Source organism: Hyla sarda, unplaced genomic scaffold, assembly GCF_029499605.1.
Source record: "Hyla sarda isolate aHylSar1 unplaced genomic scaffold, aHylSar1.hap1 scaffold_1137, whole genome shotgun sequence".
NCBI lineage: Eukaryota > Metazoa > Chordata > Amphibia > Anura > Hylidae > Hyla > Hyla sarda.
In genome coordinates, this window is record NW_026607758.1 from 1,225 (window position 1) to 24,020 (window position 22,796).

The 22,796-nt window shown below is 44.3% G+C and overlaps 7 non-coding genes across 7 annotated transcripts; all 7 read left to right on the top strand.

The window, feature by feature from the left end:
* Positions 1-1,645: 1,645 nt before the first annotated feature.
* On the top strand, positions 1,646-1,836 carry LOC130301840 (U2 spliceosomal RNA). Its single transcript, XR_008852189.1, has one exon. It is a non-coding gene; the product is annotated as a U2 spliceosomal RNA (small nuclear RNA).
* Positions 1,837-3,928: 2,092 nt separating this feature from the next.
* On the top strand, positions 3,929-4,119 carry LOC130301854 (U2 spliceosomal RNA). The gene has a single exon (XR_008852202.1). It is a non-coding gene; the product is annotated as a U2 spliceosomal RNA (small nuclear RNA).
* Positions 4,120-11,964: 7,845 nt separating this feature from the next.
* LOC130301852 (U2 spliceosomal RNA) lies at positions 11,965-12,155 on the top strand. The gene has a single exon (XR_008852200.1). It is a non-coding gene; the product is annotated as a U2 spliceosomal RNA (small nuclear RNA).
* Positions 12,156-14,229: 2,074 nt separating this feature from the next.
* On the top strand, positions 14,230-14,420 carry LOC130301864 (U2 spliceosomal RNA). The gene has a single exon (XR_008852211.1). It is a non-coding gene; the product is annotated as a U2 spliceosomal RNA (small nuclear RNA).
* A 2,094-nt stretch (positions 14,421-16,514) lies between these two features.
* Positions 16,515-16,705, top strand: LOC130301817 (U2 spliceosomal RNA). The gene has a single exon (XR_008852166.1). It is a non-coding gene; the product is annotated as a U2 spliceosomal RNA (small nuclear RNA).
* A 2,078-nt stretch (positions 16,706-18,783) lies between these two features.
* Positions 18,784-18,974, top strand: LOC130301818 (U2 spliceosomal RNA). Its single transcript, XR_008852167.1, has one exon. It is a non-coding gene; the product is annotated as a U2 spliceosomal RNA (small nuclear RNA).
* A 2,082-nt stretch (positions 18,975-21,056) lies between these two features.
* LOC130301819 (U2 spliceosomal RNA) lies at positions 21,057-21,247 on the top strand. Its single transcript, XR_008852168.1, has one exon. It is a non-coding gene; the product is annotated as a U2 spliceosomal RNA (small nuclear RNA).
* Positions 21,248-22,796: the final 1,549 nt, after the last annotated feature.

A 22,796-nucleotide genomic window follows, 5' to 3' on the forward strand; every position in this document is an offset into this window, starting at 1 on the left:
TGGGGGGGGGGGGGGGGGGGGTCTCCTGGCTGTTCACACAGGTGTGTCATTGCTGTACATTGACCATGCATTGCTTCTGTGGTATTGCAAAGGCAAAGACAAATGCTTCCAGCCATCCATTGCACTAATGGATTGGTCATCAGCTGGCTGTCTATGTCCCGCATCAATATAGACCAAAGTACAGAGGGTTAGGCTATGCTATTGTGCACCTACCTGATGCATCAGAAGGTGCGAGGCCCTTGCTAAATTCTGTGCACAGACTTTGAGATCTATACTTTAGACTGTATCTAAACCTGCTCCAACATGGACTGACATTCTGGCCTACTTTCAGCCGATGCGACTTGTCTGTCGCTGAACAGTCGCTTTTTATGTATTCAGCACCTATGTATAATGTTGTAAAAATGCTCTAGAAGCTAAAGTCGCAGAAATGTCACACATATTTGGCCTGCAACTTTCTGTGCGACAAATTCAGACAGGAAAAATCAGTATAAATCCTTAGAAAATTATCCCCCAGTGTCTCCATCTGCTGGCGGTATTGAATAAGCATTGCTGCACTGATGGGGTATGCATTAGACGAAAAAAAAGAAGAAAAAGAAGAATAATACGCCCAGAAAAGAGGCGAAAAGGAGAAAAACGTAAAAAAACGTGAAAAAAAAGTAAGAGGAAGAGAAGGGAAAAAAAGGTGGAAATGGGTTTAAAAGTGATTTCGGCGGAGAAATATATATATATATATATATATATATATATAAATATATATATATATATATATATACGCGCACACACACACATATATATAAACGTATTCTCCGTTGAGATATTGCAGCCGCTGCTGTGTCCAGGCCCAGGAGCCTTAGCACTGTGCTGTGATGTCACTCAATACCACTGACATCACTAGGTGTAAACAACATCTCTCCTTTGCTGTGTATGTGACTATGGAGCTGTTTGGTGATGTCGTCTATTATGGCCTTCATAGAAGCAACAGGAGATTGTTGCATCCATCTAGAACCCTCAGAACTACAGTGCTATGATGTCACTCACTTCCACAGGCCTTGCAGAGTGTAAACAACAACAACCCAGCTTTGTTGTGTATGTAACCATAGGGATTTGTGATGTCACCTAGAACCTTCACAGCAGCGACAGCTTTATGAGGAGCATCAGCACTGCTCTGCCTGAGCAGAACCATCACCGCCATAGGTTGTCAAATAACCCGGGTTTAACCCACACAGGTAAGTCCAATGGGGTGCAGGCATGTCCTCTATGCTTACAGCTTCCCGTGGGTGTTGGTTTGATACCGTTTGGGGACAGCCAAGGAGGCATCTGCAGGCAACAAAGGTAGGTGTGTGCTTGTGTGTGTGTTTCCTATGCAGATCCTAAGCCCAGTGTCACATGCAAGTAGGAGGAGTAAGAAGGGTTCCTGGCAAATCCGGGTTATGGATTGCATTTAAAAAGGCCCCGTGGGAGTGCAATGGGCCCCTGTCTTGCTGCTTAGCAATAATGGTATGGGTTTAGGTTCTGCTGTGTGTACTGGTGGTTGACTGCCCCCCAGCCCAGAGTGTGCATGGAAAATTGTCTGGCAGCCTCCCTGACAGCAAGCAGTGATAGTGCCCATGAAGGGCACCTTGTTGGGCCCGCCCCTTTCACGGTTATCGCTTCTCGGCCTTTTGGCTAAGATCAAGTGTAGTATCTGTTCTTATCAGTTTAATATCTGATACGTCCCCTATCTGGGGACCATATATTAAATGGATTTTTGAGAACGGGGGCCGATTTCGAAGCTTGCTTCCGTCGCCCTATGCATTGACCCGATATGGCAGTATCTTCGGGTACAGTGCACCACCCCCTTACAGGGTTAAAAAGAAAGATTCCTACTTTCATTGCTACCTGCTTGCTGGCTAGCCAGCTAGCCAGCCCTGTGGGCCTTGCTGCTGCTGCAGCCAAAAAACAAAAGGTGGTGCTGCTGCTGCTTCTGCTGCTTCTGCTTCTGCTTGTGTCTGGCCGCTGTTGGAGCGTCCAGGCACAGGACTTCTGCTGCTGCTGACTAAATGGCCTCCTTAATTGGATCATTTGAGTAGCCAGCACACCTGTGCAGGTAGGGCATGACATGATAGGCAGCTGCCTTGATAGCGGGTGGGTGCTGAATGTTCCTAATTGACAAAATAAGATTAATGCTTATGAAGAAATATAAAATCTCATCCCTTCCCCAATATCGCGCCACACCCCTACCCCTTAATTCCCTGGTTGAACTTGATGGACATATGTCTTTTTTCGACCGTACTAACTATGTAACTATGTAACATAACATGGGGGGGGGGGGGGGGGGGTCTCCTGGCTGTTCACACAGGTGTGTCATTGCTGTACATTGACCATGCATTGCTTCTGTGGTATTGCAAAGGCAAAGACAAATGCTTCCAGCCATCCATTGCACTAATGGATTGGTCATCAGCTGGCTGTCTATGTCCCGCATCAATATAGACCAAAGTACAGAGGGTTAGGCTATGCTATTGTGCACCTACCTGATGCATCAGAAGGTGCGAGGCCCTTGCTAAATTCTGTGCACAGACTTTGAGATCTATACTTTAGACTGTATCTAAACCTGCTCCAACATGGACTGACATTCTGGCCTACTTTCAGCCGATGCGACTTGTCTGTCGCTGAACAGTCGCTTTTTATGTATTCAGCACCTATGTATAATGTTGTAAAAATGCTCTAGAAGCTAAAGTCGCAGAAATGTCACACATATTTGGCCTGCAACTTTCTGTGCGACAAATTCAGACAGGAAAAATCAGTATAAATCCTTAGAAAATTATCCCCCAGTGTCTCCATCTGCTGGCGGTATTGAATAAGCATTGCTGCACTGATGGGGTATGCATTAGACGAAAAAAAAGAAGAAAAAGAAGAATAATACGCCCAGAAAAGAGGCGAAAAGGAGAAAAACGTAAAAAAACGTGAAAAAAAAGTAAGAGGAAGAGAAGGGAAAAAAAGGTGGAAATGGGTTTAAAAGTGATTTCGGCGGAGAAATATATATATATATATATATATATATATATATATATATATACGCGCACACACACACATATATATAAACGTATTCTCCGTTGAGATATTGCAGCCGCTGCTGTGTCCAGGCCCAGGAGCCTTAGCACTGTGCTGTGATGTCACTCAATACCACTGACATCACTAGGTGTAAACAACATCTCTCCTTTGCTGTGTATGTGACTATGGAGCTGTTTGGTGATGTCGTCTATTATGGCCTTCATAGAAGCAACAGGAGATTGTTGCATCCATCTAGAACCCTCAGAACTACAGTGCTATGATGTCACTCACTTCCACAGGCCTTGCAGAGTGTAAACAACAACAACCCAGCTTTGTTGTGTATGTAACCATAGGGATTTGTGATGTCACCTAGAACCTTCACAGCAGCGACAGCTTTATGAGGAGCATCAGCACTGCTCTGCCTGAGCAGAACCATCACCGCCATAGGTTGTCAAATAACCCGGGTTTAACCCACACAGGTAAGTCCAATGGGGTGCAGGCATGTCCTCTATGCTTACAGCTTCCCGTGGGTGTTGGTTTGATACCGTTTGGGGACAGCCAAGGAGGCATCTGCAGGCAACAAAGGTAGGTGTGTGCTTGTGTGTGTGTTTCCTATGCAGATCCTAAGCCCAGTGTCACATGCAAGTAGGAGAAGTAAGAAGGGTTCCTGGCAAATCCGGGTTATGGATTGCATTTAAAAAGGCCCCGTGGGAGTGCAATGGGCCCCTGTCTTGCTGCTTAGCAATAATGGTATGGGTTTAGGTTCTGCTGTGTGTACTGGTGGTTGACTGCCCCCCAGCCCAGAGTGTGCATGGAAAATTGTCTGGCAGCCTCCCTGACAGCAAGCAGTGATAGTGCCCATGAAGGGCACCTTGTTGGGCCCGCCCCTTTCACGGTTATCGCTTCTCGGCCTTTTGGCTAAGATCAAGTGTAGTATCTGTTCTTATCAGTTTAATATCTGATACGTCCCCTATCTGGGGACCATATATTAAATGGATTTTTGAGAACGGGGGCCGATTTCGAAGCTTGCTTCCGTCGCCCTATGCATTGACCCGATATGGCAGTATCTTCGGGTACAGTGCACCACCCACTTACAGGGTTAAAAAGAAAGATTCCTACTTTCATTGCTACCTGCTTGCTGGCTAGCCAGCTAGCCAGCCCTGTGGGCCTTGCTGCTGCTGCAGCCAAAAAACAAAAGGTGGTGCTGCTGCTGCTTCTGCTGCTTCTGCTTCTGCTTGTGTCTGGCCGCTGTTGGAGCGTCCAGGCACAGGACTTCTGCTGCTGCTGACTAAATGGCCTCCTTAATTGGATCATTTGAGTAGCCAGCACACCTGTGCAGGTAGGGCATGACATGATAGGCAGCTGCCTTGATAGCGGGTGGGTGCTGAATGTTCCTAATTGACAAAATAAGATTAATGCTTATGAAGAAATATAAAATCTCATCCCTTCCCCAATATCGCGCCACACCCCTACCCCTTAATTCCCTGGTTGAACTTGATGGACATATGTCTTTTCTCGACCGTACTAACTATGTAACTATGTAACATAACATCGGGGGGGGGGGAGGGTCTCCTGGCTGTTCACACAGGTGTGTCATTGCTGTACATTGACCATGCATTGCTTCTGTGGTATTGCAAAGGCAAAGACAAATGCTTCCAGCCATCCATTGCACTAATGGATTGGTCATCAGCTGGCTGTCTATGTCCCGCATCAATATAGACCAAAGTACAGAGGGTTAGGCTATGCTATTGTGCACCTACCTGATGCATCAGAAGGTGCGAGGCCCTTGCTAAATTCTGTGCACAGACTTTGAGATCTATACTTTAGACTGTATCTAAACCTGCTCCAACATGGACTGACATTCTGGCCTACTTTCAGCCGATGCGACTTGTCTGTCGCTGAACAGTCGCTTTTTATGTATTCAGCACCTATGTATAATGTTGTAAAAATGCTCTAGAAGCTAAAGTCGCAGAAATGTCACACATATTTGGCCTGCAACTTTCTGTGCGACAAATTCAGACAGGAAAAATCAGTATAAATCCTTAGAAAATTATCCCCCAGTGTCTCCATCTGCTGGCGGTATTGAATAAGCATTGCTGCACTGATGGGGTATGCATTAGACGAAAAAAAAGAAGAAAAAGAAGAATAATACGCCCAGAAAAGAGGCGAAAAGGAGAAAAACGTAAAAAAACGTGAAAAAAAAGTAAGAGGAAGAGAAGGGAAAAAAAGGTGGAAATGGGTTTAAAAGTGATTTCGGCGGAGAAATATATATATATATATATATATATATATATATATATATATATACGCGCACACACACACATATATATAAACGTATTCTCCGTTGAGATATTGCAGCCGCTGCTGTGTCCAGGCCCAGGAGCCTTAGCACTGTGCTGTGATGTCACTCAATACCACTGACATCACTAGGTGTAAACAACATCTCTCCTTTGCTGTGTATGTGACTATGGAGCTGTTTGGTGATGTCGTCTATTATGGCCTTCATAGAAGCAACAGGAGATTTTATAACAAGACAGGAGGCTCGCATTATATGCATTGTTCTTCTTTACTGCAGACATATAGCAGCCCATAAACAGTTAAATTCCACAAGAAAAAACTTTACACACAATGTGAAACGTACAGGTGTGACCACCTAACTTGCTAGATAAATGTAACCAATGAGAATACAGGATCCCATATATAAGGTTCAGGTAAAGCATATTCTTCCTCTTCTTTGCTGCTTGCAGCCAGATAAGTATCACTGTGTACATTCAATTTTATAACATACAATTATATATTCTAGTAGATATTTTCCTTCCATTACTACTGTATTCTCTGTCTATCTATCTTTCCTGTCTTACGCCATTACTATCCCTTGTCCGGCTGCGGGTATAGATTTAAACATTCATTTTTATTTTCTTTATCTTAACTTTCCGGTTAATTTGACTATACATTACCTTTGTCGTGCGCTCTTGTGGTCCCGCTACTCTCCGGCGGCCATTAATACATCGCGCACCTCCTCAGTTTCCCCTGTACGAGACTGCTTCTAAGTCTCGCGAGAACTCGGCGCAAGTGGTTCTCACTTGCTGCGCTCGAGCCGTTCCTGTCAGACGCGCGCTGCTCGCCTGACAGGAATCCTCCCTGTGACACTTCTCCTCACAATAGTGATATACTGTCTTTAGAATAATAATTTTTACTTTATTCTCGGGGGTTTCTGTCTTATCTTGTCCTTTTTAGGACTACAGTATTACAATTTACTTATATATATTTAATTAATTATTTCCTGGATATTCACATATATTAATTTCAACATATATTAATTTTGGAAATAATTATACTAAGTGCCCTACTATTTCACTATGTCTACTGAACAGCAAAAGTCCTCTAATTCTGACATTATTTTCAATGACCAACTACAATTATTGGTGGACCATTCAGTCTCTAGATCTGTGCACACTGCCGTTAATAATGCCATGGCAGCGGTTCAAGAAACCATTGCAGACTCTGTAGCCAGAGCGATATCTCAATCTTCAGCACAACTGGCACACCAATCCCTGAGTTCCCATAGTCATACAAAAAAGAGACTTTCTTCCCATGATGACCTATTACCTAAAAAACATAGAAAAACTATTTTCAAAGAAAAAGGTCAAAATGATGATGATAATCTGCTTAAAAAGTGCAGTCATACTGATGTTACCACACAACATCCAGGACCCTCTACCCGGGAGGAGTATAATGATACACGGGTTAATATTACATCTGATATACCTATATCTGAGGAATATGTTTACGATGAAACCTATGAATATTATAATGGAGAACGAGATGATGGTGAACTTGTTGATGACTCCGATTTTACGGATGGAAATGACCCCTCATACTTACCTACTGAAATTGAGGGTGATGTTTATTGTGATGACAGTACACCTTCTAGTTCTAAGGTGGTAGATAGTCAAGGCATTCCTTACTTTGATCCCTCCCAAATAGTTCACCCCAGATCCGGAGAGTGGACCCCATCTGCTGAGGTAGACAAATTTATTTGTCTCTGGCTACGTAAAAACATGGACAATAAAGCCAGGAATAAACTTAGGGCCGAGTGCCCACGTCCCACTTTATCCACAGCTTCCTCAGCTACTCCCGATATTGATCCTATTTTATCTAGATTCATACAAAAATCGGGAAAAAATCCTATTAAAGGAATTGACCGCAGTTTTAAACTGTGTCAGGATAAGTTCTTAGATTTACTGGGCCCATTGACTCGTATTATGGAAATGTCCAAAGAGGCATTTAAAACTGGCAACCCTATTAACAATGACTCCCTTAGGGGATGGATACAAAGGACTATTTGCTTGTTCGGTAGCATAAATGAGGCCTTCTGTATAGAGAGAAGACGATCTATTTTATTAAAATTAGACCCACAGCTAACCTATTTGGCTCCCACTCCTACATCCACGGATGTGGATAATCACCTTTTCGGTGACAATTTTATCAAAGAAATTTCTAAGTACGTGGGCTTATTTTCCACACTGGACAAAGCCCAGGTGTCATTGAAAAAAGTCTTTCCCACTAGGGTTTTTGGAAGGGCCGGGAGAAACAGGGGTCGTTTTCCCGGCCGTCACACTCAATTCAGAGCACAATATAGAGGCCCCGCTTACACAGACAGAGCTGCCTATTCCATCCCCCCTCCCCAACCACAACCTCAACCCCAACCCTTTTTCCCTTATCGAGGTCGAACATGGAGACCAAGGGGACAAAGATTCAACACCCGTTCCAGACCAACAGGTAAGTGCACAATTAACAACTTCTTTCCTTCCCCCAGTGGGCGGAAGACTCCTACATTTTTCCCATTTTTGGGAAAGGATATCTTCCGACCAATGGATTATCAATACAACAAAGGGTTATCTGATAGAATTCATTACTATTCCATCTCAAACTCTTCCTCCTCCTCCCATTCATTTTTCTGTGGAGGATCAAAATCTTATAGAATTGGAAATAAAAGACCTTCTGACCAAACAAGCCATTATTCAGGTACCCCTAAATTTTCCAGGTTATGTAAGCAATCTTTTTCTAGTGAAAAAGAAGGATGCTGGCTATCGCCCAGTAATAAATTTAAAAACATTAAACAATTTAGTAATATATCGCCATTTCAAGATGGAGGGCATCCATCTTCTAAGAGACATGTTATGGGAAAACGATTGGATGATAAAAGTCGATCTAAAAGATGCTTACCTCACGGTACCAATTCATCCTATTTCCCAACCGTTTCTTCAATTTGTTTGGAAAGGGAACAAATGGCAGTTCACTTGTCTTCCCTTCGGCCTTTCATCGGCCCCTTGGTGTTTCACCAAATTGATGAAACCAATAATAGCACTATTACGATCCAGAGGTGTTCGTCTCATAATTTATTTGGACGACATTCTCATTATGGCAAGTTCATACCAATTAGCCATTCTCCATATGAATTGGACTCTGGATCTGTTATCAAATCTCGGATTCTTAATAAACCAAGACAAATCCATTCTTGTTCCTTCTCAGGAAATGGAATTTCTGGGTTTCTTGATCAATTCTCAGACGGCTCTATTGAGCCTTCCATTGAAGAAATTGAAGACGATTCGCAGGGAAATTCGATCATTACTCAACAAAAACCTAATTTCTCTTCGAGCCATAGCTCGAATTGTGGGTCTCTTATCTGCATCAATTCAGGCCATCTTTCCGGCCCCGTTACACTATCGAGCTCTTCAACGTCTAAAAATTCAGCACTTGAGAGAAGGCTTGGGATACTCAGACGAGATCCAACTATCTTCAGAAGCGAAGGAAGAGTTAATTTGGTGGCTGCACCATATCCAGGAATGGAATGGGAAGACCATTTTCAACCCCCTGCCAGATCTAATTCTGGAATCAGACGCAAGCCTAACTGGATGGGGAGCTCGTTGTGGCCACCTATCCACGGGTGGCAAATGGTCCATCCAGGAATCTCAAATCCACATCAATTGTCTGGAATTGATGGCCGGATTCTTTGCCCTCAAGAGTTTTGTGGGGGACAGAACCCATTGTTGTATACTTTTACGCATGGACAATATTTCAGCGGTCCAATATATCAATCGTTTAGGAGGAACGAATTCCCCTATGTTGGCGAGCATTGCCAAAGACCTATGGCATTTTTGTTTGGACAGGGAGATCATTCTCAAAGCAGAGTACATCCCGGGCCTTTCCAATATAATAGCCGATTGGAATTCCCGCTATCTCAAGGATTACAGCGATTGGAGATTAGATCCTTCTATATTTCACCAACTTCATCTTTTGTGGGGTCCTCTATACTTGGACCTGTTCGCTTCCAGACTGAATCGTCAGATTCAAAGATTCTTCAGTTGGCGCCCGGATCCCGAATCATTAGGGACAGATGCTCTCATACAAATTTGGCCAAATCAGAGACTATATGCGTTTCCCCCCTTCATTCTGATCCCCAGGTTACTTTTCCAGATCTCAATTCAGAAAGCTTCGGTAGTACTAATAACTCCGTGGTGGCCATCACAACCTTGGTTCCCCCAAATATTGGGGATGTTAATAGATTATCCAAGGATCTTACCCAATCTCAACAATTTGTTGTTAGACCCCCTAGGGAATCCACATCCACTGATTGTGTCGCAACAACTTCAACTTGTAGCTTGGTTAATTTCAGGCCAATCCCCTCGGAGTACGTACTTTCTCAATCAACTAGAGACATTTTATCAGAAGCATGGGCTCCAGGCACCAGGATCGCTTATAGATCAGCCTGGAGACTTTGGTCTGATTGGTGCCTACAACGGGATCTGGATCCCATATCGGCACCTATTCCCTGTATCTTGAATTATCTATCGGCTTCTTTTGATTCAGGAAAAGCGTATCGTACGTTGAACCTGTACCGATCAGCCATATCTTTCTATCACTCTCCAGTAAATACTCTCCCCATTGGGAAACATCCGATTGTATGTAAACTTCTAAAAGGCATGCGTTTTAAACGTCCACCCACTCCCAAATATCAATCTACTTGGGATGTCAATTTAATTTTAGAATTATTTAATTCGTGGCAAGATAATGATACTCTTTCGTTAAAACTTCTGTCTTTTAAATTAACTACGTTACTCTGTCTAATATCCATTAAAAGGATTTCTGATGTCAGAATTCTTGATGTATCTCAAAGACAATTCTCCCCTCAAGGAGTTATCTTCTTTATATATAAAAGGACAAAAACTAATATTCGTCAGGTGTTTTATCCATCCTTTCCTCATAACGACAAACTTTGTGTAGTCAAATGTCTTCAAGCATATGAGACTAGAACTTTAACACTTCGACATTCTGCTTGTTCTCAATTACTCATTTCCTTCTGTAAACCTCATTTACCTGTTTCTTCTGCAACTCTAGCTAGATGGGTCAGAAACGTCATGTGTATGGCTGGTATCGATACTTCGGTATTTGGGGCTCATTCTGTTAGAGGAGCAGTATCCACTAAAATAATTCAAACAGGTGGCTCTTTATCAGACCTTCTGAAGGCAGCTAATTGGTCTTCAGATTCAACTTTTAAAACCTTTTATTATAGACCTGATTCCCATATATCTATGTCATTACTATAATTGATTATTATTTTTTGTTTGTTGAATATAATTCGATAACTTTAAACATGCATATAATGCGAGCCTCCTGTCTTGTTATAAAATTGGGGATTTTCCTAGTATTATGACGGAAAATATGGATTTTATAAAAGACAGGAGGCGAGCATTATCCCTCCCTCTACCACCCTTCTAACTATTATATTTTGATATATTTCAGCTTATTAATCAACCAGGGATGTCGACCTACGTTCTTCAATTTATATTCTTTTGGATGATGACCTCTTTCCTCTCTCAAGTTTTCCTCCAATTACATCATTGAAGGAGTCCAAATTGTATACAACCCTATTCAGTCATTCTACAGTTTTTCGAAGTTACAGAAAATTTTTCAGTTGGACCTTACTTATTGGACTTTATGTTGAACTTATCTATCCGCACAAAGAAGAGGAAGAATATGCTTTACCTGAACCTTATATATGGGATCCTGTATTCTCATTGGTTACATTTATCTAGCAAGTTAGGTGGTCACACCTGTACGTTTCACATTGTGTGTAAAGTTTTTTCTTGTGGAATTTAACTGTTTATGGGCTGCTATATGTCTGCAGTAAAGAAGAACAATGCATATAATGCTCGCCTCCTGTCTTTTATAAAATCCATATTTTCCGTCATAATACTAGGAAAATCCCCAATTGTTGCATCCATCTAGAACCCTCAGAACTACAGTGCTATGATGTCACTCACTTCCACAGGCCTTGCAGAGTGTAAACAACAACAACCCAGCTTTGTTGTGTATGTAACCATAGGGATTTGTGATGTCACCTAGAACCTTCACAGCAGCGACAGCTTTATGAGGAGCATCAGCACTGCTCTGCCTGAGCAGAACCATCACCGCCATAGGTTGTCAAATAACCCGGGTTTAACCCACACAGGTAAGTCCAATGGGGTGCAGGCATGTCCTCTATGCTTACAGCTTCCCGTGGGTGTTGGTTTGATACCGTTTGGGGACAGCCAAGGAGGCATCTGCAGGCAACAAAGGTAGGTGTGTGCTTGTGTGTGTGTTTCCTATGCAGATCCTAAGCCCAGTGTCACATGCAAGTAGGAGGAGTAAGAAGGGTTCCTGGCAAATCCGGGTTATGGATTGCATTTAAAAAGGCCCCGTGGGAGTGCAATGGGCCCCTGTCTTGCTGCTTAGCAATAATGGTATGGGTTTAGGTTCTGCTGTGTGTACTGGTGGTTGACTGCCCCCCAGCCCAGAGTGTGCATGGAAAATTGTCTGGCAGCCTCCCTGACAGCAAGCAGTGATAGTGCCCATGAAGGGCACCTTGTTGGGCCCGCCCCTTTCACGGTTATCGCTTCTCGGCCTTTTGGCTAAGATCAAGTGTAGTATCTGTTCTTATCAGTTTAATATCTGATACGTCCCCTATCTGGGGACCATATATTAAATGGATTTTTGAGAACGGGGGCCGATTTCGAAGCTTGCTTCCGTCGCCCTATGCATTGACCCGATATGGCAGTATCTTCGGGTACAGTGCACCACCCCCTTACAGGGTTAAAAAGAAAGATTCCTACTTCCATTGCTACCTGCTTGCTGGCTAGCCAGCTAGCCAGCCCTGTGGGCCTTGCTGCTGCTGCAGCCAAAAAACAAAAGGTGGTGCTGCTGCTGCTTCTGCTTGTGTCTGGCCGCTGTTGGAGCGTCCAGGCACAGGACTTCTGCTGCTGCTGACTAAATGGCCTCCTTAATTGGATCATTTGAGTAGCCAGCACACCTGTGCAGGTAGGGCATGACATGATAGGCAGCTGCCTTGATAGCGGGTGGGTGCTGAATGTTCCTAATTGACAAAATAAGATTAATGCTTATGAAGAAATATAAAATCTCATCCCTTCCCCAATATCGCGCCACACCCCTACCCCTTAATTCCCTGGTTGAACTTGATGGACATATGTCTTTTTTCGACCGTACTAACTATGTAACTATGTAACATAACATGGGGGGGGGGGGGGTCTCCTGGCTGTTCACACAGGTGTGTCATTGCTGTACATTGACCATGCATTGCTTCTGTGGTATTGCAAAGGCAAAGACAAATGCTTCCAGCCATCCATTGCACTAATGGATTGGTCATCAGCTGGCTGTCTATGTCCCGCATCAATATAGACCAAAGTACAGAGGGTTAGGCTATGCTATTGTGCACCTACCTGATGCATCAGAAGGTGCGAGGCCCTTGCTAAATTCTGTGCACAGACTTTGAGATCTATACTTTAGACTGTATCTAAACCTGCTCCAACATGGACTGACATTCTGGCCTACTTTCAGCCGATGCGACTTGTCTGTCGCTGAACAGTCGCTTTTTATGTATTCAGCACCTATGTATAATGTTGTAAAAATGCTCTAGAAGCTAAAGTCGCAGAAATGTCACACATATTTGGCCTGCAACTTTCTGTGCGACAAATTCAGACAGGAAAAATCAGTATAAATCCTTAGAAAATTATCCCCCAGTGTCTCCATCTGCTGGCGGTATTGAATAAGCATTGCTGCACTGATGGGGTATGCATTAGACGAAAAAAAAGAAGAAAAAGAAGAATAATACGCCCAGAAAAGAGGCGAAAAGGAGAAAAACGTAAAAAAACGTGAAAAAAAAGTAAGAGGAAGAGAAGGGAAAAAAAGGTGGAAATGGGTTTAAAAGTGATTTCGGCGGAGAAATATATATATATATATATATATATATATATATATATATATATACGCGCACACACACACATATATATAAACGTATTCTCCATTGAGATATTGCAGCCGCTGCTGTGTCCAGGCCCAGGAGCCTTAGCACTGTGCTGTGATGTCACTCAATACCACTGACATCACTAGGTGTAAACAACATCTCTCCTTTGCTGTGTATGTGACTATGGAGCTGTTTGGTGATGTCGTCTATTATGGCCTTCATAGAAGCAACAGGAGATTGTTGCATCCATCTAGAACCCTCAGAACTACAGTGCTATGATGTCACTCACTTCCACAGGCCTTGCAGAGTGTAAACAACAACAACCCAGCTTTGTTGTGTATGTAACCATAGGGATTTGTGATGTCACCTAGAACCTTCACAGCAGCGACAGCTTTATGAGGAGCATCAGCACTGCTCTGCCTGAGCAGAACCATCACCGCCATAGGTTGTCAAATAACCCGGGTTTAACCCACACAGGTAAGTCCAATGGGGTGCAGGCATGTCCTCTATGCTTACAGCTTCCCGTGGGTGTTGGTTTGATACCGTTTGGGGACAGCCAAGGAGGCATCTGCAGGCAACAAAGGTAGGTGTGTGCTTGTGTGTGTGTTTCCTATGCAGATCCTAAGCCCAGTGTCACATGCAAGTAGGAGGAGTAAGAAGGGTTCCTGGCAAATCCGGGTTATGGATTGCATTTAAAAAGGCCCCGTGGGAGTGCAATGGGCCCCTGTCTTGCTGCTTAGCAATAATGGTATGGGTTTAGGTTCTGCTGTGTGTACTGGTGGTTGACTGCCCCCCAGCCCAGAGTGTGCATGGAAAATTGTCTGGCAGCCTCCCTGACAGCAAGCAGTGATAGTGCCCATGAAGGGCACCTTGTTGGGCCCGCCCCTTTCACGGTTATCGCTTCTCGGCCTTTTGGCTAAGATCAAGTGTAGTATCTGTTCTTATCAGTTTAATATCTGATACGTCCCCTATCTGGGGACCATATATTAAATGGATTTTTGAGAACGGGGGCCGATTTCGAAGCTTGCTTCCGTCGCCCTATGCATTGACCCGATATGGCAGTATCTTCGGGTACAGTGCACCACCCCCTTACAGGGTTAAAAAGAAAGATTCCTACTTTCATTGCTACCTGCTTGCTGGCTAGCCAGCTAGCCAGCCCTGTGGGCCTTGCTGCTGCTGCAGCCAAAAAACAAAAGGTGGTGCTGCTGCTGCTTCTGCTGCTTCTGCTTCTGCTTGTGTCTGGCCGCTGTTGGAGCGTCCAGGCACAGGACTTCTGCTGCTGCTGACTAAATGGCCTCCTTAATTGGATCATTTGAGTAGCCAGCACACCTGTGCAGGTAGGGCATGACATGATAGGCAGCTGCCTTGATAGCGGGTGGGTGCTGAATGTTCCTAATTGACAAAATAAGATTAATGCTTATGAAGAAATATAAAATCTCATCCCTTCCCCAATATCGCGCCACACCCCTACCCCTTAATTCCCTGGTTGAACTTGATGGACATATGTCTTTTTTCGACCGTACTAACTATGTAACTATGTAACATAACATGGTGGGGGGGGGGGGGGGTCTCCTGGCTGTTCACACAGGTGTGTCATTGCTGTACATTGACCATGCATTGCTTCTGTGGTATTGCAAAGGCAAAGACAAATGCTTCCAGCCATCCATTGCACTAATGGCTTGGTCATCAGCTGGCTGTCTATGTCCCGCATCAATATAGACCAAAGTACAGAGGGTTAGGCTATGCTATTGTGCACCTACCTGATGCATCAGAAGGTGCGAGGCCCTTGCTAAATTCTGTGCACAGACTTTGAGATCTATACTTTAGACTGTATCTAAACCTGCTCCAACATGGACTGACATTCTGGCCTACTTTCAGCCGATGCGACTTGTCTGTCGCTGAACAGTCGCTTTTTATGTATTCAGCACCTATGTATAATGTTGTAAAAATGCTCTAGAAGCTAAAGTCGCAGAAATGTCACACATATTTGGCCTGCAACTTTCTGTGCGACAAATTCAGACAGGAAAAATCAGTATAAATCCTTAGAAAATTATCCCCCAGTGTCTCCATCTGCTGGCGGTATTGAATAAGCATTGCTGCACTGATGGGGTATGCATTAGACGAAAAAAAAGAAGAAAAAGAAGAATAATACGCCCAGAAAAGAGGCGAAAAGGAGAAAAACGTAAAAAAACGTGAAAAAAAAGTAAGAGGAAGAGAAGGGAAAAAAAAGGTGGAAATGGGTTTAAAAGTGATTTCGGCGGAGAAATATATATATATATATATATATATATATATATATATATATATGCGCACACACACACACATATATATAAACGTATTCTCCGTTGAGATATTGCAGCCGCTGCTGTGTCCAGGCCCAGGAGCCTTAGCACTGTGCTGTGATGTCACTCAATACCACTGACATCACTAGGTGTAAACAACATCTCTCCTTTGCTGTGTATGTGACTATGGAGCTGTTTGGTGATGTCGTCTATTATGGCCTTCATAGAAGCAACAGGAGATTGTTGCATCCATCTAGAACCCTCACAACTACAGTGCTATGATGTCACTCACTTCCACAGGCCTTGCAGAGTGTAAACAACAACAACCCAGCTTTGTTGTGTATGTAACCATAGGGATTTGTGATGTCACCTAGAACCTTCACAGCAGCGACAGCTTTATGAGGAGCATCAGCACTGCTCTGCCTGAGCAGAACCATCACCGCCATAGGTTGTCAAATAACCCGGGTTTAACCCACACAGGTAAGTCCAATGGGGTGCAGGCATGTCCTCTATGCTTACAGCTTCCCGTGGGTGTTGGTTTGATACCGTTTGGGGACAGCCAAGGAGGCATCTGCAGGCAACAAAGGTAGGTGTGTGCTTGTGTGTGTGTTTCCTATGCAGATCCTAAGCCCAGTGTCACATGCAAGTAGGAGGAGTAAGAAGGGTTCCTGGCAAATCCGGGTTATGGATTGCATTTAAAAAGGCCCCGTGGGAGTGCAATGGGCCCCTGTCTTGCTGCTTAGCAATAATGGTATGGGTTTAGGTTCTGCTGTGTGTACTGGTGGTTGACTGCCCCCCAGCCCAGAGTGTGCATGGAAAATTGTCTAGCAGCCTCCCTGACAGCAAGCAGTGATAGTGCCCATGAAGGGCACCTTGTTGGGCCCGCCCCTTTCACGGTTATCGCTTCTCGGCCTTTTGGCTAAGATCAAGTGTAGTATCTGTTCTTATCAGTTTAATATCTGATACGTCCCCTATCTGGGGACCATATATTAAATGGATTTTTGAGAACGGGGGCCGATTTCGAAGCTTGCTTCCGTCGCCCTATGCATTGACCCGATATGGCAGTATCTTCGGGTACAGTGCACCACCCCCTTACAGGGTTAAAAAGAAAGATTCCTACTTTCATTGCTACCTGCTTGCTGGCTAGCCAGCTAGCCAGCCCTGTGGGCCTTGCTGCTGCTGCAGCCAAAAAACAAAAGGTGGTGCTGCTGCTGCTTCTGCTGCTTCTGCTTGTGTCTGGCCGCTGTTGGAGCGTCCAGGCACAGGACTTCTGCTGCTGCTGACTAAATGGCCTCCTTAATTGGATCATTTGAGTAGCCAGCACACCTGTGCAGGTAGGGCATGACATGATAGGCAGCTGCCTTGATAGCGGGTGGGTGCTGAATGTTCCTAATTGACAAAATAAGATTAATGCTTATGAAGAAATATAAAATCTCATCCCTTCCCCAATATCGCGCCACACCCCTACCCCTTAATTCCCTGGTTGAACTTGATGGACATATGTCTTTTTTCGACCGTACTAACTATGTAACTATGTAACATAACATGGGGGGGGGGGGGTCTCCTGGCTGTTCACACAGGTGTGTCATTGCTGTACATTGACCATGCATTGCTTCTGTGGTATTGCAAAGGCAAAGACAAATGCTTCCAGCCATCCATTGCACTAATGGATTGGTCATCAGCTGGCTGTCTATGTCCCGCATCAATATAGACCAAAGTACAGAGGGTTAGGCTATGCTATTGTGCACCTACCTGATGCATCAGAAGGTGCGAGGCCCTTGCTAAATTCTGTGCACAGACTTTGAGATCTATACTTTAGACTGTATCTAAACCTGCTCCAACATGGACTGACATTCTGGCCTACTTTCAGCCGATGCGACTTGTCTGTCGCTGAACAGTCGCTTTTTATGTATTCAGCACCTATGTATAATGTTGTAAAAATGCTCTAGAAGCTAAAGTCGCAGAAATGTCACACATATTTGGCCTGCAACTTTCTGTGCGACAAATTCAGACAGGAAAAATCAGTATAAATCCTTAGAAAATTATCCCCCAGTGTCTCCATCTGCTGGCGGTATTGAATAAGCATTGCTGCACTGATGGGGTATGCATTAGACGAAAAAAAAGAAGAAAAAGAAGAATAATACGCCCAGAAAAGAGGCGAAAAGGAGAAAAACGTAAAAAAACGTGAAAAAAAAGTAAGAGGAAGAGAAGGGAAAAAAAGGTGGAAATGGGTTTAAAAGTGATTTCGGCGGAGAAATATATATATATATATATATATATATATATATATATATACGCGCACACACACACATATATATAAACGTATTCTCCGTTGAGATATTGCAGCCGCTGCTGTGTCCTGGCCCAGGAGCCTTAGCACTGTGCTGTGATGTCACTCAATACCACTGACATCACTAGGTGTAAACAACATCTCTCCTTTGCTGTGTATGTGACTATGGAGCTGTTTGGTGATGTCGTCTATTATGGCCTTCATAGAAGCAACAGGAGATTGTTGCATCCATCTAGAACCCTCAGAACTACAGTGCTATGATGTCACTCACTTCCACAGGCCTTGCAGAGTGTAAACAACAACAACCCAGCTTTGTTGTGTATGTAACCATAGGGATTTGTGATGTCACCTAGAACCTTCACAGCAGCGACAGCTTTATGAGGAGCATCAGCACTGCTCTGCCTGAGCAGAACCATCACCGCCATAGGTTGTCAAATAACCCGGGTTTAACCCACACAGGTAAGTCCAATGGGGTGCAGGCATGTCCTCTATGCTTACAGCTTCCCGTGGGTGTTGGTTTGATACCGTTTGGGGACAGCCAAGGAGGCATCTGCAGGCAACAAAGGTAGGTGTGTGCTTGTGTGTGTGTTTCCTATGCAGATCCTAAGCCCAGTGTCACATGCAAGTAGGAGGAGTAAGAAGGGTTCCTGGCAAATCCGGGTTATGGATTGCATTTAAAAAGGCCCCGTGGGAGTGCAATGGGCCCCTGTCTTGCTGCTTAGCAATAATGGTATGGGTTTAGGTTCTGCTGTGTGTACTGGTGGTTGACTGCCCCCCAGCCCAGAGTGTGCATGGAAAATTGTCTGGCAGCCTCCCTGACAGCAAGCAGTGATAGTGCCCATGAAGGGCACCTTGTTGGGCCCGCCCCTTTCACGGTTATCGCTTCTCGGCCTTTTGGCTAAGATCAAGTGTAGTATCTGTTCTTATCAGTTTAATATCTGATACGTCCCCTATCTGGGGACCATATATTAAATGGATTTTTGAGAACGGGGGCCGATTTCGAAGCTTGCTTCCGTCGCCCTATGCATTGACCCGATATGGCAGTATCTTCGGGTACAGTGCACCACCCCCTTACAGGGTTAAAAAGAAAGATTCCTACTTTCATTGCTACCTGCTTGCTGGCTAGCCAGCTAGCCAGCCCTGTGGGCCTTGCTGCTGCTGCAGCCAAAAAACAAAAGGTGGTGCTGCTGCTGCTGCTTCTGCTTCTGCTTGTGTCTGGCCGCTGTTGGAGCGTCCAGGCACAGGACTTCTGCTGCTGCTGACTAAATGGCCTCCTTAATTGGATCATTTGAGTAGCCAGCACACCTGTGCAGGTAGGGCATGACATGATAGGCAGCTGCCTTGATAGCGGGTGGGTGCTGAATGTTCCTAATTGACAAAATAAGATTAATGCTTATGAAGAAATATAAAATCTCATCCCTTCCCCAATATCGCGCCACACCCCTACCCCTTAATTCCCTGGTTGAACTTGATGGACATATGTCTTTTTTCGACCGTACTAACTATGTAACTATGTAACATAACATGGGGGGGGGGGGGGGTCTCCTGGCTGTTCACACAGGTGTGTCATTGCTGTACATTGACCATGCATTGCTTCTGTGGTATTGCAAAGGCAAAGACAAATGCTTCCAGCCATCCATTGCACTAATGGATTGGTCATCAGCTGGCTGTCTATGTCCCGCATCAATATAGACCAAAGTACAGAGGGTTAGGCTATGCTATTGTGCACCTACCTGATGCATCAGAAGGTGCGAGGCCCTTGCTAAATTCTGTGCACAGACTTTGAGATCTATACTTTAGACTGTATCTAAACCTGCTCCAACATGGACTGACATTCTGGCCTACTTTCAGCCGATGCGACTTGTCTGTCGCTGAACAGTCGCTTTTTATGTATTCAGCACCTATGTATAATGTTGTAAAAATGCTCTAGAAGCTAAAGTCGCAGAAATGTCACACATATTTGGCCTGCAACTTTCTGTGCGACAAATTCAGACAGGAAAAATCAGTATAAATCCTTAGAAAATTATCCCCCAGTGTCTCCATCTGCTGGCGGTATTGAATAAGCATTGCTGCACTGATGGGGTATGCATTAGACGAAAAAAAAGAAGAAAAAGAAGAATAATACGCCCAGAAAAGAGGCGAAAAGGAGAAAAACGTAAAAAAACGTGAAAAAAAAGTAAGAGGAAGAGAAGGGAAAAAAAGGTGGAAATGGGTTTAAAAGTGATTTCGGCGGAGAAATATATATATATATATATATATATATATATATATATATATACGCGCACACACACACATATATATAAACGTATTCTCCGTTGAGATATTGCAGCCGCTGCTGTGTCCAGGCCCAGGAGCCTTAGCACTGTGCTGTGATGTCACTCAATACCACTGACATCACTAGGTGTAAACAACATCTCTCCTTTGCTGTGTATGTGACTATGGAGCTGTTTGGTGATGTCGTCTATTATGGCCTTCATAGAAGCAACAGGAGATTGTTGCATCCATCTAGAACCCTCAGAACTACAGTGCTATGATGTCACTCACTTCCACAGGCCTTGCAGAGTGTAAACAACAACAACCCAGCTTTGTTGTGTATGTAACCATAGGGATTTGTGATGTCACCTAGAACCTTCACAGCAGCGACAGCTTTATGAGGAGCATCAGCACTGCTCTGCCTGAGCAGAACCATCACCGCCATAGGTTGTCAAATAACCCGGGTTTAACCCACACAGGTAAGTCCAATGGGGTGCAGGCATGTCCTCTATGCTTACAGCTTCCCGTGGGTGTTGGTTTGATACCGTTTGGGGACAGCCAAGGAGGCATCTGCAGGCAACAAAGGTAGGTGTGTGCTTGTGTGTGTGTTTCCTATGCAGATCCTAAGCCCAGTGTCACATGCAAGTAGGAGGAGTAAGAAGGGTTCCTGGCAAATCCGGGTTATGGATTGCATTTAAAAAGGCCCCGTGGGAGTGCAATGGGCCCCTGTCTTGCTGCTTAGCAATAATGGTATGGGTTTAGGTTCTGCTGTGTGTACTGGTGGTTGACTGCCCCCCAGCCCAGAGTGTGCATGGAAAATTGTCTGGCAGCCTCCCTGACAGCAAGCAGTGATAGTGCCCATGAAGGGCACCTTGTTGGGCCCGCCCCTTTCACGGTTATCGCTTCTCGGCCTTTTGGCTAAGATCAAGTGTAGTATCTGTTCTTATCAGTTTAATATCTGATACGTCCCCTATCTGGGGACCATATATTAAATGGATTTTTGAGAACGGGGGCCGATTTCGAAGCTTGCTTCCGTCGCCCTATGCATTGACCCGATATGGCAGTATCTTCGGGTACAGTGCACCACCCCCTTACAGGGTTAAAAAGAAAGATTCCTACTTTCATTGCTACCTGCTTGCTGGCTAGCCAGCTAGCCAGCCCTGTGGGCCTTGCTGCTGCTGCAGCCAAAAAACAAAAGGTGGTGCTGCTGCTGCTTCTGCTGCTTCTGCTTCTGCTTGTGTCTGGCCGCTGTTGGAGCGTCCAGGCACAGGACTTCTGCTGCTGCTGACTAAATGGCCTCCTTAATTGGATCATTTGAGTAGCCAGCACACCTGTGCAGGTAGGGCATGACATGATAGGCAGCTGCCTTGATAGCGGGTGGGTGCTGAATGTTCCTAATTGACAAAATAAGATTAATGCTTATGAAGAAATATAAAATCTCATCCCTTCCCCAATATCGCGCCACACCCCTACCCCTTAATTCCCTGGTTGAACTTGATGGACATATGTCTTTTTTCGACCGTACTAACTATGTAACTATGTAACATAACATGGGGGGGGGGGGGGTCTCCTGGCTGTTCACACAGGTGTGTCATTGCTGTACATTGACCATGCATTGCTTCTGTGGTATTGCAAAGGCAAAGACAAATGCTTCCAGCCATCCATTGCACTAATGGATTGGTCATCAGCTGGCTGTCTATGTCCCGCATCAATATAGACCAAAGTACAGAGGGTTAGGCTATGCTATTGTGCACCTACCTGATGCATCAGAAGGTGCGAGGCCCTTGCTAAATTCTGTGCACAGACTTTGAGATCTATACTTTAGACTGTATCTAAACCTGCTCCAACATGGACTGACATTCTGGCCTACTTTCAGCCGATGCGACTTGTCTGTCGCTGAACAGTCGCTTTTTATGTATTCAGCACCTATGTATAATGTTGTAAAAATGCTCTAGAAGCTAAAGTCGCAGAAATGTCACACATATTTGGCCTGCAACTTTCTGTGCGACAAATTCAGACAGGAAAAATCAGTATAAATCCTTAGAAAATTATCCCCCAGTGTCTCCATCTGCTGGCGGTATTGAATAAGCATTGCTGCACTGATGGGGTATGCATTAGACGAAAAAAAAGAAGAAAAAGAAGAATAATACGCCCAGAAAAGAGGCGAAAAGGAGAAAAACGTAAAAAAACGTGAAAAAAAAGTAAGAGGAAGAGAAGGGAAAAAAAGGTGGAAATGGGTTTAAAAGTGATTTCGGCGGAGAAATATATATATATATATATATATATATATATATATATATATATATATATACGCGCACACACACACATATATATAAACGTATTCTCCATTGAGATATTGCAGCCGCTGCTGTGTCCAGGCCCAGGAGCCTTAGCACTGTGCTGTGATGTCACTCAATACCACTGACATCACTAGGTGTAAACAACATCTCTCCTTTGCTGTGTATGTGACTATGGAGCTGTTTGGTGATGTCGTCTATTATGGCCTTCATAGAAGCAACAGGAGATTGTTGCATCCATCTAGAACCCTCAGAACTACAGTGCTATGATGTCACTCACTTCCACAGGCCTTGCAGAGTGTAAACAACAACAACCCAGCTTTGTTGTGTATGTAACCATA